Source organism: Hippocampus comes, unplaced genomic scaffold, assembly GCF_001891065.2.
Source record: "Hippocampus comes isolate QL1 unplaced genomic scaffold, H_comes_QL1_v1.1 scaffold43, whole genome shotgun sequence".
Lineage (NCBI taxonomy): Eukaryota > Metazoa > Chordata > Actinopteri > Syngnathiformes > Syngnathidae > Hippocampus > Hippocampus comes.
Genome location: NW_017805276.1, coordinates 1,527,318 through 1,541,367, shown reverse-complemented (window position 1 = coordinate 1,541,367; position 14,050 = coordinate 1,527,318). Strand labels below are relative to the sequence as shown.

The 14,050-nt window shown below is 41.2% G+C and overlaps 1 long non-coding RNA gene across 1 annotated transcript in view; it reads left to right on the top strand.

The window, feature by feature from the left end:
* Window positions 1-1,605, top strand: part of LOC109516093 (uncharacterized) — a 59,816-nt gene extending 58,211 nt beyond the window's left edge. Inside the window, exon 3 of the long non-coding RNA XR_002168298.1 lies at window positions 378-1,605. This is a non-coding gene — a long non-coding RNA (uncharacterized LOC109516093). The remainder of the gene's footprint in view (window positions 1-377) is intronic.
* Window positions 1,606-14,050: the final 12,445 nt, after the last annotated feature.

Below are 14,050 nucleotides of genomic sequence, written 5' to 3'. Positions count from 1 at the left end.
TGGTGGCCCACTGGTTAGCGTGTCGATCTCACAGTGCTGAGGTCATGGGTGTGGAGTTTGCATGTTCTCCCCATGCCTGCGTGGGTTTTCTCCGGGTACTCCGGTTTCCTCCCACAATCCAAAAATATGCATGGCAGGCTGATTGAACACTCTGAATTGTCCCTAGGTGTGAGCGTGGATGGTTGGTCGTCTTTGTGTGCCCTGCGATTCGCTGGCAACCAGTACAGGATGTCCCCGGAATTGCGCTGACCATCAGGCTGCCCGCAATCTGTTGAACTTAAATTATTAATGCTCCATAAATTCTGCCTGACAGCAAGAGGTTGGAACAAGGACATTGCATCTGAATGGAAAGAAATTCCGTGCTCGTCCTCATTCAGGTCATTGGTGAAATGGAGCCGATCCCTGCCGGCTGCACCTTGGACTGGTCGCTGAGCGATCACAGGGCAGCTCATCCATTTTTAGCCCAGTTATAATGCTGATGATTGTCCGGACAGTCAAGCAAATTGTCAGTGGAATGAGAAATTGAAGTAAAACAAAACAAAAAGCAAAGTGAGGCTGGTGTGGTTTTTGTGGTGTGTGCCGCTCATGAAATGGGGACAGTATAGAATAAAATGACGTTTAGTTGGACCCAAATGTTGAAAACTCGCACGGTCAGCATTGGCAGAATTACGTCAGTAGAATTTTTGGTTACAACAGACACGGGCTCTTTCGAATTCCCGAACTGCTCCGCAACTACTGCATGTCCACTGTCAGTCTTCGTTAGACTCAATCTAGTGTACGTGGAAGAAAAGCGAATGCGATTCACAGATCATAGATTTTATCTTGAAACTTACGCGAGCTATAAAAAGTGATGCATGCAGGTGTGGGGTGATGCACACGTGCGATATAAATAGATAAATGTCTTTCTGAACATTTGCTGCTGGCTGTACATCAGAGAGTCTCAGGAAATTATTTTCTACAAAAATGTCAGTAAATAAAATAAAATAAATAACTGAAACTTACAGTCAATCTCTGCAATATCACCTCATCATACAATCACTCACTCTCTTCATTTTTTTTTTTTTCCATCGGGGAAAGCCCTCTTGTGCAGACATGAGACATCCGGGCCGACCCCTACTCAGAACTGTGGAATCTCCACATGTTCCCTCGAGACAACATCGCTTGTGCATATTTCAGGATTTACCGTTAATGCTCAGACATGACAGCAAGAATTATGACTGGAGCGGCGGAGGGACCCTTCATTTCACCGGGCATGGAAAGACATGTGGCATGAGGAAGGGGAGGCGAGGGTTCCCGGAACTGTTCAAGTCTGATGACTTGCTACTTCTTTCCACCTTTTCTGAGAAATTTCCTTTTTTTTTTTTTTTTTTTTTGGGCCATCCCATAAAGTGGGGTGGCTTCACCAAATTTGTACAACATTTAGGCCACATTGGAATGTCTCAACATGTCAGAATCTATTTAAAGTCCTTATGGATTATGTTTTGGGGACGTACACCACATCTGGCTAACACGTGTAAAATGACAAAAGGTCATTGTCTTACACATATCTTAATCAGCCACGAAGTGCGCTCTGTTGTAATTTTTGAATTCACAGACTTGGAGGGGATGCAATAAAAGCCTTTGGAGAAAAATCTCCATGTGCCCACTTCACTTGAGAACTGGAAATGATGCCTCCATTTTGCAGTTGGTTGGAACAATTTGTTTTTCACTGGCCGGAGAGTCGCCTGTTGCAAGACATTGAGTCACCACTTGGCAATTGGCGATGCGACGCTTCATTGATGCAGATAGAAAAGACACAGTGATACTCATGCTTTACGAAAGAAATATGTCGCCACCATGACAGTTGGCACCTGTTGCTTGTTCCGGGACAAACTGACGTGACCAAGAAATATCGCTTCATACCAATGGAGGCCTGTGTTTTGGGTATCCAACACCGAAACGCAATATAACCTCAAGGAACTGTGCCACGAACATCTATATCAGTTCCAAATCAATATTTATGTAACAAATACATCATACTCAGCAGAGGGGCGGCCTGGTGGTCCAGTGGTTAGCGCGTCGACCTCACAGTGCAGAGGTCATGGGCTCGATCCTGGCTCCAACCTCCCTGTGTGGAGTTTTTCATGTTCTCCCCGGGCCTGCGTGGCTTTTCTCCGGGTACTCCGGTTTCCTCCCACATTCCAAAATCATGCATGGCAGGCAGATTGAACACTCCAAAATTGTCCTTAGGTGTGAGTGTGAGTGTGAGCGTGGATGGTTGTTCGTCTCTGTGTGCCCTGCGATTGGCTGGCAACCGGTTCAGGGTGTCCCCCGCCTACTCCCCGAAGACAGCTGGGATAGGCTCCAGCACGCCCCGGTGACCCTTGTGAGGATAAAGTGGATCAGAAAATGGATGGATGGATACTCAGCAGAGATGCTGATTATTAAAGTATGAATGTGTGCAAATCATTACAGATTGTGTTTTGCTGGTCAAACGTCTTGGGTGACATGTGACACTCTGTTGAAATTTTTGAATTCACAGAGACACAGTCCATGTGAGTGACACATTAGGGTACATTAAAAAAAACAAATAAACCAAAAAAAAAAAAAACCCACACAAAGGTACATTTTATACACAGGCCATACAGGAAAATCAATTGTATTATTTGTGGAGATCTATTAAACGCTCTTGAAAAGTGAGCATTGGCTGAAGTCTCGCCACTGACTGGAAGAGGCTGCTCTAGACGCTGGAAATAAAAGGGACTATGCTTTATGAAGCACAAAGTCCATTAAAAAAAAAAAAAAAAAGTGGGTCCTGTTTTTCATTAGCTTCTTCACAGAGATGGCAACAGATAACATTGAATGGTTTCCAGGAGAAACGCTGTGGAATGAGTGAGCATAATGCACCGGACACTAAGTGACTACACAGTACGCGTGTTTTAAATGAACACTAAAATGCCACTTGTGACATTTACAGACATCAACAAGACATAAACATGGAGGGGGCGGGGGTGATGCAAAACTGCAAGAATAAAGTCTTAAAATTATGTAATGAAAGACTTTAATGCAGGAACAGAGAACATCCAAATGTTATGAAATGTAATTGGCGATATTACTCATTTATTGGGGTAATCATGATACCCCAAGAGCAAATTAAACCATCACAATAAAATCAAAGCTGTTCTCAGAATGAGGTAATAATGTGACACGAAAAAAAAGGTTGTAAAAATGCTTGTGTCAAAAATGTTACATAAATGAAGTCTGAGACTGTCTCCCTCAGCACCAGATATACTGCACGTTGAATTGTTAATATCACATGATATAAAAAACAAATTCTGGTTGGCTGACAGGTGAAACTCTTGAAGATTTGAGAAAAAAGATTCGCATGTGGATTAAGTTATAGTTTTTCGGGGCGGGGGTGGTGTCTGAACAATCAAGGAGTAAAGTTACATAATGAGGACAAAAACTGTTGCAATACTACGAGAAGAAAAGTCAACACTTTAACGAGCGAGAGTTAAAATTCCCACGCGTACATAAATGCAGCATTTTGACACCGGTGTCCCATATATTCATCACATTGAAAAAAAAATGTGCTGCGTTGACTCAATTTTATTTGTTGAAGTGGTCGCACAAAATCAAATCATCTGAATTCGGATTTCTAAGTAGACTAAACATTGACTAAAAAAAAAAAAAAAAAAATTGCATCTGGATCCAGATGTTTTCATTTTGCGCAACCACACGACAAAATAAAATGGAGTCAATTCAACCAACAGATTTTTCAAGCGCAAGTACATCTTCATCGTTGCTCTCGCACATTTTTGCTTCTAACATCACACATTTTTATCATACATTTTTCGCATAGTAATTTGACTTTATTCTGCTCCTGACAAATAATTTCACTTTTCTTTTTCAGTCTGGATCCTACACTCTTTGGTACAACGGTAAGAAAGTAATTTAGGTTAATGCAACACAACTGTGAGAGGGCACAGGATTTGTTCCCAATTACACATCATGTACCGATTTATACTTCCCGCAAACTACACTTAAATATATACATTACAGGCTCTGGGGTATTGGTCGTGAAATAGGAGACAAACATGATCACGAGCGGTGCAGACAGGGAATCCCAGCACGTGTTTCAAGTGGGATCACCTGCAGCTTAAACGAAGTCTGTGCCACACAGCTACTGGAAAATATTCAACTCCCACCTGGTTTTATTGAGCAAAAACATGTGTAGGAATGTAAGGAATCTCATAGATAGGGCCTCGCAAGAATTAGATATAACTTTCATGAATGAGATCATCATCAGAAAAATAGACCCAGTGAAGTTGCAAGCAATGGTTATCGACAGGATGACAACAATAGATGGTTAAACTTGGATTTATCTCGGGTCAAATGTGTCCAAGAAACGCTTCGGAGCCTCGTTCGTTATCTGTAAAGTAGGTCAAGTCGTGCCGCAGATCCGAAAGGAAGCCAAGTGACATATTGACCTCCAAATGTCTCGCCATGCACCGACCGTGGCGAGGTGATGAAGTTCAAGCCCTACCGAGGTGGGATGTTCTGTCAGCACATTAAAATGGCCCAGAATGTTCTTACTATACATGGAACAGTGCAGTGGCCATTTCTTGGAAATTCACAGATGCTGTCCTCAAGCACATGTGCATGAAGAAGGAGGATTCCCAAAATACGACTGTGGTGTACAATTTCATCACCTTCCTAAAATAATGATCAAAGCCATATTTTAGCCACATATATATATATATACTGTATCCCCCAAGCGATCCGCTTATCCTCACAAGGGTCGTGGGGTGTGCTAAAGCCTTTCCCACCCGCCTTCGGACACCCTGAACCGGTTGCCAGGATTGTAACGGTGCGACCGACCGTTACAGTCCTCACCTAAAAATATGCAGCATTTGTTACAAATAATGCTTTGACTTTTGAGGTTATGTATCAGATCCAGATGCGCCGTAAATACCTGGAAATAAAAGCTCAGCTGTTGGGTCTCTTGTCTCATGTTCATCTTTTGATGTCAATTCCAAACGTTTTCAATCTATCGCAAAAAGAAAGAAATTGACCTCACGTTTCCAATCATTTTGAAGGGGATGCTGGTTTAGGCGCACATATCTTGACGATTAGCCAGGCTTGCTCTGGCTTCAGGAGCCTGGATGAAATCTCCTCGCAACCCTTCATTGTCAGAGCACCTCCACGTCACTGCATTTTATATCAGATGGTGGAATGGGCACCTTTATCTGTGCGAAGAGTTACACACTGGCTCATCTTCTTTTCCAGAGTTTTAGGATCCGCTTATCCTCACAAGGGTCGTGGGGTGTGCTAAAGCCTTTCCCACCCGCCTTCGGACACCCTGAACCGGTTGCCAGGATTGTAACGGTGCGACCGACCGTTACAGTCCTCACCTAAAAATATGCAGCATTTGTTACAAATAATGCTTTGACTTTTGAGGTTATGTATCAGATCCAGATGCGCCGTAAATACCTGGAAATAAAAGCTCAGCTGTTGGGTCTCTTGTCTCATGTTCATCTTTTGATGTCAATTCCAAACGTTTTCAATCTATCGCAAAAAGAAAGAAATTGACCTCACGTTTCCAATCATTTTGAAGGGGATGCTGGTTTAGGCGCACATATCTTGACGATTAGCCAGGCTTGCTCTGGCTTCAGGAGCCTGGATGAAATCTCCTCGCAACCCTTCATTGTCAGAGCACCTCCACGTCACTGCATTTTATATCAGATGGTGGAATGGGCACCTTTATCTGTGCGAAGAGTTACACACTGGCTCATCTTCTTTTCCAGAGTTTTAGAAAAGCTAACATGATGTCACCATGCATCAGCACTTTATTGAACTGCTGTCATTATATCCACTTACTATCATCAAGTGATTGTCTACTGCTGGAATCGGCTCGGTTTGTCAGAGCACCTCCACGTCACTGCATTTTATATCGGATGGTGGAATGGTGGCACTTTTATCTGTGCGAAGAGTTACACACTTGCTCATCTTCTTTTCCAGAGTTTTATATGTAATGAAAGACTTTAATGCAGGAACAGAGAACATCCAAATGTTATGAAATGTAATTGGCGATATTACTCATTTATTGGGGTAATCATGATACCCCAAGAGCAAATTAAACCATCACAATAAAATCAAAGCTGTTCTCAGAATGAGGTAATAATGTGACACGAAAAAAAAGGTTGTAAAAATGCTTGTGTCAAAAATGTTACATAAATGAAGTCTGAGACTGTCTCCCTCAGCACCAGATATACTGCACGTTGAATTGTTAATATCACATGATATAAAAAACAAATTCTGGTTGGCTGACAGGTGAAACTCTTGAAGATTTGAGAAAAAAGATTCGCATGTGGATTAAGTTATAGTTTTTCGGGGCGGGGGTGGTGTCTGAACAATCAAGGAGTAAAGTTACATAATGAGGACAAAAACTGTTGCAATACTACGAGAAGAAAAGTCAACACTTTAACGAGCGAGAGTTAAAATTCCCACGCGTACATAAATGCAGCATTTTGACACCGGTGTCCCATATATTCATCACATTGAAAAAAAAATGTGCTGCGTTGACTCAATTTTATTTGTTGAAGTGGTCGCACAAAATCAAATCATCTGAATTCGGATTTCTAAGTAGACTAAACATTGACTAAAAAAAAAAAAAAAAAAATTGCATCTGGATCCAGATGTTTTCATTTTGCGCAACCACACGACAAAATAAAATGGAGTCAATTCAACCAACAGATTTTTCAAGCGCAAGTACATCTTCATCGTTGCTCTCGCACATTTTTGCTTCTAACATCACACATTTTTATCATACATTTTTCGCATAGTAATTTGACTTTATTCTGCTCCTGACAAATAATTTCACTTTTCTTTTTCAGTCTGGATCCTACACTCTTTGGTACAACGGTAAGAAAGTAATTTAGGTTAATGCAACACAACTGTGAGAGGGCACAGGATTTGTTCCCAATTACACATCATGTACCGATTTATACTTCCCGCAAACTACACTTAAATATATACATTACAGGCTCTGGGGTATTGGTCGTGAAATAGGAGACAAACATGATCACGAGCGGTGCAGACAGGGAATCCCAGCACGTGTTTCAAGTGGGATCACCTGCAGCTTAAACGAAGTCTGTGCCACACAGCTACTGGAAAATATTCAACTCCCACCTGGTTTTATTGAGCAAAAACATGTGTAGGAATGTAAGGAATCTCATAGATAGGGCCTCGCAAGAATTAGATATAACTTTCATGAATGAGATCATCATCAGAAAAATAGACCCAGTGAAGTTGCAAGCAATGGTTATCGACAGGATGACAACAATAGATGGTTAAACTTGGATTTATCTCGGGTCAAATGTGTCCAAGAAACGCTTCGGAGCCTCGTTCGTTATCTGTAAAGTAGGTCAAGTCGTGCCGCAGATCCGAAAGGAAGCCAAGTGACATATTGACCTCCAAATGTCTCGCCATGCACCGACCGTGGCGAGGTGATGAAGTTCAAGCCCTACCGAGGTGGGATGTTCTGTCAGCACATTAAAATGGCCCAGAATGTTCTTACTATACATGGAACAGTGCAGTGGCCATTTCTTGGAAATTCACAGATGCTGTCCTCAAGCACATGTGCATGAAGAAGGAGGATTCCCAAAATACGACTGTGGTGTACAATTTCATCACCTTCCTAAAATAATGATCAAAGCCATATTTTAGCCACATATATATATATATACTGTATCCCCCAAGCGATCCGCTTATCCTCACAAGGGTCGTGGGGTGTGCTAAAGCCTTTCCCACCCGCCTTCGGACACCCTGAACCGGTTGCCAGGATTGTAACGGTGCGACCGACCGTTACAGTCCTCACCTAAAAATATGCAGCATTTGTTACAAATAATGCTTTGACTTTTGAGGTTATGTATCAGATCCAGATGCGCCGTAAATACCTGGAAATAAAAGCTCAGCTGTTGGGTCTCTTGTCTCATGTTCATCTTTTGATGTCAATTCCAAACGTTTTCAATCTATCGCAAAAAGAAAGAAATTGACCTCACGTTTCCAATCATTTTGAAGGGGATGCTGGTTTAGGCGCACATATCTTGACGATTAGCCAGGCTTGCTCTGGCTTCAGGAGCCTGGATGAAATCTCCTCGCAACCCTTCATTGTCAGAGCACCTCCACGTCACTGCATTTTATATCAGATGGTGGAATGGGCACCTTTATCTGTGCGAAGAGTTACACACTTGCTCATCTTCTTTTCCAGAGTTTTATAAAAGCTAACATGATGTCACCATGCATCAGCACTTTATTGAACTGCTGTCATTATATCCACTTACCATAATCAAGTGATTGTCTACTGCTGAAATCGGCTCGGACAAAGACTGAACTTTGTAAAAGTGCTTTTATTTGATCAAGAATGATATTGCTTTTGAATCTAAGTGTGCTTTATGTTTGCTCTATTCTTTGTGCTCTGTACTGTGTCCCCAAGACATCATTGAACATGAGGGCATGTCGTCATGTATCTTGAGATTTAAAGGGATCCTTCGCGTATGTCCGCTGTTTGCAGGAGTAAAAACTTCTGATTTTGTCTATTAATAATTTGACAATTTATTTATTTTTAACATCAATTTAATAAATGGAAAAACGATTAAAAAAAAACAAAACATCTGGCCGCCATGTTTGTTGAACACATCACTGAAAACGTCACGTGTGTTAACGTTGGTGTCATGATTCTGTTTGTGACCAACAGGTGGCACTGTAGGGCTCTCCCTGCAGCTGCACACCTGTTGGTCGTTATATAATGATTGCTTTAAAAGGACTCCCGGCACAACCACTCGGTGTCGGCTCATTGTTTGTTTGTCCTGTCATGTTTGTTTCTGTCATGGTTCTGTTCTTATTAATTTTTGGCTTCAGTCATGGTTTTGGTTTGGTACTTTGGATTCCTTGTGTTCTTAGAACTTTGTTTGTTTAGGATTTAGATTTCTATGTGTTTGTATCAATACAACTCGTCAAGTTCACCCTGCTCCTCCCTCCTGCCTGCTTTATGGGGTCCACCACCACCTCGCAACGTGTCAGCTGGGTTGGACTGCACAATGACATCCGCACACAGGTACGTCGGACTGTCAAAAGATGTAGCGCCGGGTGGTCTTTTGATGACACCAAATACACTTTGGAGAATGGAGAACGGATTAGGAAGTGCTGCAGACGCTGTGCTCGTCCGCGAGCTACACACGCACGGACAATGCTGGAAATATTACGTCATCCTACCTTGCGCGCATATTGAACGGAGTGCTGCTTTGATCCAGTGTCGCAGCATCTTAATTTCCAAGCGCGGACTTTGCTCGCATTTCAACGCCCATTAAGATGCGAAGCTGCCGAGCCGGAACCGCATCGGGCAGTTACTAATCCATCACACCGTCAGACCCATCACTTGCCTCGTCGCTCAGGTGGCGTTGTCTGAATGGCCTCGGGTTTTTTGTCCTCACAGAATCATGTTCATATTAGGAACGCAGTGAGATAAATCCACAATGAGCCAAACCCACCACACCCTGTATGTTCTGTCAGCCTTTATTACTACGCTATGTGGTAAACATTGATTGTAATTCAAGTTTAAAGGCCCAAATTATTACATTCGATGAAATCAAACTACTCTACTGCAGCAGACAGCAGCATGGCAACCCTCTTGATTAAAAAAACGTCACATGACTACAGGTCCTGTGTATTGCCAATTGTTGACTGGCCCCGGGCGGCATCCACCCAGTACCAGTTGCCAGTCAAATGGAAGAAGGTGTGTCTCAACAAACAACCCTACGCACTCACATTCCTGCCACTGGAACAAAGGTAAACATGCTAATCACTTGTCCCCTGCACTACTTGAACTGATATCGTGATACAATAATTAAAGAATCAGTGTTGCGTTTTCAACTGTGTTCCTGGCAACATGGTGGATTAGTGTTTCGCACCTAAGCTTCCTCTCATGTCCACGAATGTCTCATGTCAGGGTTTGAATATAAGATCCTGCCTTCCAATGTAGAGTTTGCATGATCTCCCTGCTTCGGCTTGCTTTCACATCCCCAGATCGTGCATATTGAGTTTAGCCTTTAGTCTGCTAACTTATTCTAATGCTAAAGCATAGCGGGAAACTACGGAGTCCCTAAGGGGACATGGAAGAAAAAAAAAAATCCTTGCGTTCCTTCGCAAAGTTTTGCATTTCCTTGCAAAGATTGCGAGATAATGCAAACTTTTTTTTTTCTTGTAAGGCGATGCTTTTTTAAAAATGTGTGAGAGACGACACTGGTTCCTTCGCAAAGTTTTGCATTTCCTTGCAAAGATTGCGAGATAATGCAAACTTTTTTTTTTTCTTGTAAGGCGACGCTTTTTTAAAAATGTGTGTTTGTACTTCCGGGTTAGGTTGGCTCATACTCTCATGCGAGGCTGATTGAGAGGCGACACGACTTTGGTGAAGGAGAGAATTGGGGAGGAAGACTTGGAAACTGTATTTAAGCTCAAGAACAGGTTTAATGTCTTTGTATTTCAAGCCGATTTCAAAGTAAAATTCCAAATGATTTAAATGAATGGAAGGGTTGTGGTTATACTCAGTCTGCAATTTCCTATGCTTTAACACAATTGACATCTGCAGCCACAGACTGATGTTCTGAACTATGCGAGACCAGCGAAATCCACTTTCCTGTCAATCAAGTCCAATGTACACTGAACCCATTCACGTCAAAAAGGAAAGTTTGTGAACAAATGCAGTAAGTGCTTGATCAGTGTGTTTTTTTAATAACAAAAATCACCCCTAAACTGTACACATGTTCTGAACTATGCGAGACCAGCGAAATCCACTTTCCTGTCAATCACTTCCAATGTACGCTGAACCCATTCACGTCAATATGAAACTTTGTGAACAAATGTGGTAAGTGCTTGATCAGTGTGTTTTTTTAATAAACAAACAATCACCCCTAAACCGTACACGTGATGTATCTCGCCCCAAGCCAAATAAACATATCGGAACACAAAACAGTTCACATGAGAGCTAGACGTGTGGAATTCTTTTTAACTGACACTCGGTGGCATCCAATAATGTGGAAGAATTGGCATCGTTAGGCTCAAGGCTTCGAAGAAGTCATGGAAAAGTGGGTCAGATTGAAAGGCTTGGAAGAAAGAACAAGGTTGAAACTGTAGACAAGGGAGACAGCACCTTGCTTGGATCAAATACAAGGAGGAAGGAGGGATGATTGCCAACACGTGCAGGTAGTCAAGGTGGGGAAGACAAAACACAACAGAAAGCAATAAACAACTGTTCGGGGTAGCAAAAGTACTCACACAATTAAAGTAGAAGTACATATACCTTTTTAAAAAAGGTAAAATCAGAATTATTGATTCCAATACTTAAAGCAGAAATCAAGCCAAATTTTTTTCTTTGCAATAATATTTTCTAGGTACCCTCACTATGTAAAAAATGGTATTCTGATCGATGGAGTACGAATTAAGCAGAATACTCCTCCCATTTTCATCTATCCAAGGAAGCTGGTATAAACAACTGTTCGGGGTAGCAAAAGTACTCACACAACTAAAGTACAAGTACATATACCTTTTTTGAAAAGGTAAAATCAGAATCATTGATTCCAATACTTGAAGCAGAAATCAAGTCAATATTTTTTCTTTGCAATATTTTCTAGGTACCCTCACGAACTAAAAAATTGAATTCTGATCGATGGAGTACGAATTAAGCAGAACACTCCTCCCATTTTCATCTATCAAAGGAAGCTGGTAGTTTATGCAGCACCGCCCCCTGCCATTGACGGAAATTGACGTCAAAGTGCCCACAGGCTCGACTTGCGAATGTTACCTGAGCCCCCCCCCCCCAAATCTGTTTGAAGTCAATTGTGTCATCCCGATTCTTCCATTTGTCAAAGAAAGCATCATTGAATGTATGAGGACAAATACGGTATATCTCCAGGTTGACAGAATGAGGTGGCATTCATCATCAAGTTGGCAGGTTTTAACGACTGCGGGGGCCACTATGCTGTAAAATAGCCGCTTGGTATCTTGGGATGTGGCGACCCCAAAGTTTCACGTTCACGTTTCCACAGTCACGGCACACACGTACGTCCCAAGAGCAGAGCTGAATTATACGAGGGAAAAGGCCAGGAAATGGGGTTTCCACAGCAAGTGGAGCTTGAAAATGGATGTTGAGGGACAAGGAAATTTTTTTTTTTTTTTTTTTTTTTTTTTTTGTCAGTAAAGCTCAATGGATAACGTCACGGGGGACTTTTACTACTTCCTGTGGAGACATTGTGAGAGAGATTTTTTTTTTTGTGGCAAATCTTTTGATCCGTTGTGATATTTTAGATGCTTGATGGTAAACTGACATTTTTAACAGTGTTAGAAATCATCAGACTTTTTTTTTTTTTTTGTTCCTCCATGTACACAAAAGACTGAATTAAATCCTAAAAAGACAATGTAGCGTATTTATTAGCAATACTCACCTTTTCCAGCTTGGATGCTAAGCCCTCAACTGCCTGCAAGCTAAATTCTCACAGTATTTGTGAGTTTATAAAATCGCAAGAATGAGGCTGTGGAAAACTCCTTTGAGTGATTCACGTATCAATCTGGCTCTGTCCGGGATACTCTCTTGGAGGATGTTAGCTAATTTTAGCATTAAAAATTGAGCTTTAAGAACAAATTCTTTTTTTTTTTAAAGATTCACATATTTACTGCCACCAATTTATCATTTTCTTCCTTACATTTTTCCTCACATACGTGCGTCAGTTTCCCTAATGCAGATTTGCGTCTGACTCACAGTGACGAATGAAAGTGAGCATGTTTTTGACTTTTCGCTTTACCAAACACGGAGATGATCGTCTGTTACAGATACGATCATTTCCCCTCCTGTTTGACAGCGGCAGCGATGAACGGTTCGCATCAGTGATTTATAGCGGCCACTGTTCAGGCATGCGGCAGAGACAAAATAAAAAATCTTTCCCAATTCATCGCCCATGCATCTCTTGGGAAAAATACTTTTTGACTGAGAAACTTCCTGGAAGGAGGTCACTGGAGATTGCTTGTGAACACGTTCCGGACCAAATATTCAGTTTTGACATGGTTGGACACTGGTATTAGTCCCTGTAGATCAGTGCTTCTCAAGTATTTTCTGTTCCGCCCACCCAAGAAGAAGAAAATAATTCACGCCCCCCCACTACTCTCTGCCGCCACGATAATTATCACTTGTCTATAAAATGGTCATAAGTACACTTCTGCATTACATTGTATCTTTATTAACATTAAAGAAAAGAAAAAAGAAATAAATATCGTTCAATTTACAGCAAAAAATAACTTTATTAACATTGTTTTTTAGTCTGTAACAGAAGATCATTTAGATACATCAATTTGCCTGCGGTGAAAAAAAATGATTGTTTAAACCTTGTTGAAACAAGAATTTATTGCATCATTTGAATCATTGCGCCATTCTAAAAACAAAAATTTAATCAAATAATCATAAATTCACATTCAGTTCAGCAATATTAACTCAGGAGCATAATATATAAAACACTTTAGTCTACAAAACAAAAATAAATAAAACAATTTGTGCAGATTTTTTTTTCCTCTCTCTTGTCCTTTTTGATTCAATTAAAAAAAAAAAAAAACAATGTATGAGACACCTGAAAATGTTGTTTGATAAGAACATAGGAAGTCAATTTAGTGAGTTTGTATTTGCAGGATATCCCAAAATTCATTCCATACTTTCTTTTTTATGGCTTGCCAAAAGAGAGCAGTGTTGCGAAATCGCCTGGCGAGAAGTTCTTTTGTCCCCAACTGCAGTCCGGTGATAGTTTGAGAAGCTTAATGGCTGTCAAACTGCGGTCAAATAACGGTTCACCAGTACCAAATTCAGGTTGTTTCAATACTTCCAATAGAAGACATTGATGCTCAACAACCTGATTTGGATGCTTCACGTTGGAGCAATGTCATGATGGGCATTAATTGGACTTCTCAAACTGGCGCTGAAGTCAGGATTCACATTTTAATTATTCATTTGATATAACAGAGAGGTCACGGC